Here is a 6,533-nt window from a genome sequence, read left to right as displayed (position 1 = left end):
CAATGACTACTAGAAAAAGGACCAGAGGATAATAGCTGGGCAATAAAAACAGGCTGGTAAAAGAATATTTGGATTAGGTTGGGGCAGGTGAGAAGTAAACCTTAAAAAATATATTTAAACCTCATTGAAAGGCATTATTCCATTTCAAGAGGATATCATAACCTTTGATGTCATGATTCAAACTGAAATTAATTATGACTGATCGATGACATTAAGAGGAAGAAAATGAATGGATCATTTCTATTTTTTTCTTTTTTTCCCCATAATTTTATTGAGAAACAAATAGCAGTGAGACAGTTTCAAATCAAATTAGTAGGACAGTTTCAATAATTACTACATTGCATATTTTTCTCTTAGTGGTTATTCATTGTACAAGATGCAGACATGATATCCTGTTTACAAACACTTTCATAGCAAATCTTTCCATTCAATGAATTAAGAGAATGTAGCTGTATATCCAAACTATTTTGAATATACAGACAGAAAATGGTCATTCATTTGTATCTGGTTTTTTGTTTAGTTTTGTCATTTAAATATTATAAATGTGTGAATTCAGCAAGATATTCCAAAAGAGTCCAGTAGTCCATAATTGTAGTGGGTTTTCTGTATGACTGGCAATGTCAGAAGTTGGTGAGTTGAACCTTTTACAGCTCAGCATAATATGGCTTTAGTTTTATACTTCATTTTTATACTTTTCTGCTGGATGGTCAAGATCAAGATAAAGCAAGACCCGTATAACAAGAATTATAGTTTTTTTATCTGATAAGGTCAGTAAAATCCCCTTAGAATTTATCCTGAAACTCTGTACCTCAATTTGTAGATCCTTTGTTAGTGTCAGCCATGTGTATGTGTAATGGCCATTGCTTGACCAATTTGTTCTTTGTGAAAGTATGAAAGAAGGTTTTCTCTCCATGTGACTCTCTTTAGACATACTCTACATCATCAATCACTTTCCTCCGTGGCTTCATAATCTCCTTGATCAGAAAATTTGGAACACAACTGAGTTATGTAATGGTACAGTACAGGTTCTCCTACGTCCTGAGTCTTAACTGACCTTGGGAGGCTAGGATCAAAATGTTGTCTTTCCTTGCAGCCCTTCTTTTTCTCTAATTCTTGGTCTACAAACTCAGGTTGTTAACCCTCCAGAAGAGAAGCTTATTGTTATTACCCTACAACCTAGGCTGTTGAGCTTAATCTCACTCTGTCTGAATATCAAACATTTTACGCATAGCATAGAACAGGTATTTTTCATCAAGTATTGATATGTTAAACCTTAAGTTCCTGTTTGAATATGACAAAAAGAAATTTAAAAAAATTAAAATATATTTTAAAAATAGAAATAAACATTTACATATTTTTACACACAAGTTTATAAATATAACCGTGTACAGCGGTGTAGCAGGACAGTCCCCAAATACCACTTTTCCTGTCTCTTGCCCTCATTCACCACCCCCTTCCTTTTCATTTTTTTATTGTTTTGGGTTTTTTTTTCATAATTTTATTGAGAGACAAATAGCAATGAGACAGTTTCAAACCAAGTTGGTAAGACAGTTTCAATAACTAAGACATTGCGTACTCTCTTCCCAGTGGTTATTTGATGTACAAGATGCAGACAAAATGGATCATTTCTAAAGTGAAAAAGGTCTATGTCATTCAAAAACAAATAGGAAATTGCAAATATTCAAACAGCATTTGCTTAAACTATAATGTTTGTCAAGTGCACAATAAAGCAGAGCTGTTGAGAGTGAGGTTATTAATCCTGGTCCCAGTGTTAATTTGAGATATTAACTTGTTACCAACCGCATATCCAACTTGTAAATGATTTTTCTGCACAGTAATAGTGGCAAAAAAGACTGCGGGCTAAAGTAATTATATTGTCATTGAGAGATTTAAAATTTATCGTGTATTAAAGACTATCCAATGTTACCTCTTTATGATAGAGTAGATGAAGCAGCAGCTTTTTCAATAACAGAAAATGCCACATAAATTAGGTGTTCATTTTAAAATCTCTATTGTTAAGGTATAGAATCACTCTGGGTAAAGAAAGAATTTGAACAAGTACTTATTTTATTTTAAATAAAGGACAAAGCAGCGAGAGAGAGAGAGAGATAGAGAAAGAGAAAGAGAGAAAAAGAGAGAGACAGAGACAGAGAGAGGAAATGAAGTAAAATTTATCTATTAAATATTTGCCTTTGTTCTATGTCTTCATACAGTGCAACAATAGAAAGCATTGTAATAATTTATTCCTCTACATAGGCGAAAGTTTATTAAACAGAAAAGACACTTTAAAGGGAATCTTAAGAGCTTTTACAGAAAGTTATTTTTCAAATTATTTACTTTAACTGAGTTTCTTGGGCTTTTTTTGTTTAAATGATAATCATTGGAAATAGTATAGCATAGCATTTTATAAACAAACACATATTTGTTTTTAATTTAATCTTTAAAATTTATAGAATTACAATTTAAAAACACAGGACACATAATCTGTGCATTAACAAGAAGACAGAGGTAGGAGTAGATTTTACAGAGCAGGCATGAAAATATATAGATCAGCTGTGAAATAGGATGCAGTAAAAAAGATACATCGACCACAGCACACTAACAACTGACTAACCTCAATAACACGGAAAATATTAAATCGAAGAATAAAAAGAAATACACTTAATAGAACTAGAACAGTGGATTAATGAAAAATGGTATTATTGTCATATATACTTCCTGCAGTCTCTACAGAAAGGGACATGTCCATAGCATTATGCTTTCAATTTCTCTAAAATTAAAGGAAAGATATTGGAAGTTTTAAGGAAATGGCAAATTTATATAGAGGAAAATAAATTTTGTTCTTAGTTGCAACTATCATTTTTTTATCTACTCAGACTATGCACAAGTTTCAGGCACTTGAAATGATACAAAATTACTGCCTTGCTGCTTAGAATTTTTTCTCATCATCGTGATTGATAGTGAGAAAGATTCTTTTTCTTGGAGAGGTTAAAAGTAAATTATTAAAGAAAGTCTTTCCAGGAATAGCTTTTTTATTTTTTATTTCCTTTCCTTTCCAGCTCTTTCTGAAAGCCAAGTTTTTCATTCCTTATGTTTGTATAATACTTTTCATTTTCTTTGTGTAATATTTATTAGCAAAAATACATTAAAACAGGCATATGGTTAATTTAAGTGTGAGGGAAAATATCAGTTTTCATTATGTAGCATGCCTAGTCTTAATTTATATTATTATGAACAATTTCACTTTATCTCAAGACATTTAACTATAAAGTATGTTGGTCCCATACTATGTCTGCCCAAACAGCCACCATAAGCATTATAGGCTTTCCTAAGTTTTTTGAATATCTAGAGATTAACGTGGCAAAATATGCTTTTTACCTATTCCATGCAATTGAGATTCTTTTGTGAGGGAAAAAATCCCACTTTTAGAGAGAAAAAATGAGGCCAACTTAGAAGGAAAATCAAAGCATTGATCAAAACTTATGAAGATTCTGAAGCTATCAAGTATATTCTTTTTTTGTGGGTGCAGTCTCACTACACAGCCCAGACTCATAGCGATCCTCCTGATTTTTGCTTTCCTAATGCTGGGATTACAGGCATGTGCCACCATGCCCAGATTCCATCACTGGCTCCATGCCCCCAGGGGCAGGGCTGACACAGCATGTGGAGCTGGGGACCAAACCCTGACCTCTAAGTTTACCTTAGCAAGAGCTTAGTCTGCTGAGCTATGCCACTGACCCTGCTATCAAGTATATTCTAAGGATGTGTGTATGAAGTACTAGTGGGTCTTGAGTATTAAGTCAGGAAAAGAGAAAAGTCTTAACATGTGAGAATTAAACCTTGTAGCTTATTTTTCTATGCATAAACTCTTTTCACTCCCTCAACATTATAAGCAGCCAATGAGTTACAAATGTAGCAAAAAAATGCTATAAAGTCAATATTTTAAAGTATTTTATTATGCTCATGGATTCTGGAGCTTTCATATTTGAATTTTTAAAATGTACAGCAGGGAATATTTGTTTCTTTTCCATGACTAGAGGGGTGACTCATCTAAAGATACAAGTATAGCAGCTGATTTTACTATTTGGAGCTTTTCCAGTTGGGCTTGTGCTATCACTTTGAATGCACTATACACTTCTGAACACTATTATTCTAAAACTCATGTCCTCCATGAGCTAGAAGAACATGGAGACTAGAGTTCCCAACAAATGGATTAGGGTATTTCATAAAGTACCTTCCTTACATCATGATAGCCTCAATGTAACTGGACTTACACACTGACTCAGATGCAACATCAAAGGTTCTGCTGAGAAAAGCAAAAGCAGTATCACCCTTTATGACAAAGCATTGAAAATTAAGCAGCATTGACTATACCTTTGGTTTGTCAGCAAGTCATAGATTCATCCAGATTGAATGGGAAAGGAATTAGAATCTCTGTGCAGAAAAGGGCATTGTAATGTTCTACAAGTGTGTGTTGTACACCAGTGCTGGTAAACGTATGGTATGTGTTGTGCAGTGGGCAACAACTTTTGTATCACTGAAAAGTATAAGTGGTTCATTATCACTGTTATATAGCAATGAGGAACACCATTATATCAATTGCTTTGTTTTATTTTGAGAAAAGGTCTCTCTATGTTACCATGTAGACCATTGTGACTTGGACTCATAATCATCTTCTTGCCTCAGTTGCCCAAATTCTGGGAATAGGGGAACTAGCCACTTCACCCAGATAAGAGCTATTTTTGGAAAATAAAACAGAAGGTTCAAGGATGTTGAATAACTTGATGAAACTGAATAGCAACTGGTAAAATCAACACTAGCCTGTTGAGTACAAGACATTTGGCATGTATAACTATCTGTTTATAAATGAGGCAAAAAATGAGATGGGACTTATCATAGTCATATAATGTGGATAGGGAACAGGATATATTGTCCATATTTCTAACCCTCAAACTTTTACTTTTTATTGAGAAACAAATATCAATGAGATAATTTCAAACCTGATTAATAGGACAGTTTCAATAATTAATATATTGTACATTGTTATCTTCTTAGTGGTTATCCATAGTACAACATGCAGACAGAATATTCTAAATTTTTTTTGTCAGAATGGGGGATGGAACTCAGGCTCTTGTGCTTGCTAGGGAAGCACTTATTCCACTGAGCCATCTCCCCATCCCTTAATAATTTTCCCCAAATTATGAAGAATTTTTTTTTGGCAGAACCAGGGTTTGAACTCAGGTCCTTGCGCTTGCCAGAGAAGTACTTATTCTACAGAGCCATCTCCCCAGCCTTAGACAGAATATTCTATCCAAATACTATTACTACAAATCTTTCTTCTCATTAAATTAAGTGAAAGTAGCTGTATATCTATCGTAACTACTCTGTGTATATAGATACAAAATGGTCCTTCCTTTGTATCACCTTTTTTTGAATCATCCTGTCAGAAATGGGTATCCCATTTGTATCTAAATACTATAGGTACGTAAGTTCAGCAAAACAATCCAACACAGTCCAGCAGTCCACAATAGTAGTGGGTTATCCACAGAAGTTCTTGACCTGAGCCTTTTACAGATCAACATATTAATATGACTTTACTTTACATACCTCATCTTTATACTTTTCTTCTAGATGGGTAAGACCAAGATAAACAAGACCTGTATAATAAGAAATGCAACTTTTGTATTTGATAAGGTCAGTCAAGTACCTTCAGAATTTATAGTGTAACCCTGTACCACAGTTTGCAGATCCTTTGCCAGTGTCAGCCATGTGGATGAGTCATGGCCATTGCTTGACCAATTTGCTCTCTGTGAAAGCCTGAGAGAGTCACATTTATCTCCATGTGACTCTCCACGGGCACACTCTACATCATCCATCACGTTGTTCTGTGGCCCCATAATCTCCTTGATCAGAAAATTTGGGACACAACTAAGTTACATGTTGTTACAGTATAGGTTCTCCTATGTCCTTAGTCTTCACTGACCTTGAAAGGCTATGGTCAAAATGTTGTTTCTCTAATTTTTTTCTGTTAACTTAGGTCGTTAACCCTCCAGAAGAGAAGCTTACTATCACCCTACATCTTATGTAGTTGAGTTTAACTTCACTATCTATCTGAATATCAAACATCTTAGGCAAACAAGGAACAGATGTTTTCTATCAAGTATTGATATGTTAAAAATTAAGTCCCTTCAGAATATGGAGATAAAAATTTTTTAAATGAAAAAATATTTAAAGAATATGGTAGATAAACAATCAGATACTTTTACAAAGAAATCTAGCCATATGCAACATTGTTGCATGACAGTCCTGTGACTTTTTTCTCCCTTTTTTTTCTGTCTTTTTAAAATGTATCACGAGTACCATATTTGAGGGCTTTTTACTGCTTCCTTCATACTAAATTTTCATATCATATGTGCTTTTCAACCCAACGCATCCAGGAAGTAGAGAAAGAGGTGAGAGCCAGGGTTAAGAATACATTTTTCAGGGGCCCAGCCCTAGCTCAGTTCTTTAAGTGGCTGCTTCCACAATGCTGG

Source organism: Octodon degus, unplaced genomic scaffold (genome assembly GCF_000260255.1).
Source record: "Octodon degus isolate 3935 unplaced genomic scaffold, OctDeg1.0 scaffold00386, whole genome shotgun sequence".
Lineage (NCBI taxonomy): Eukaryota > Metazoa > Chordata > Mammalia > Rodentia > Octodontidae > Octodon > Octodon degus.
Note: the sequence above shows the minus strand (reverse complement) of the source record.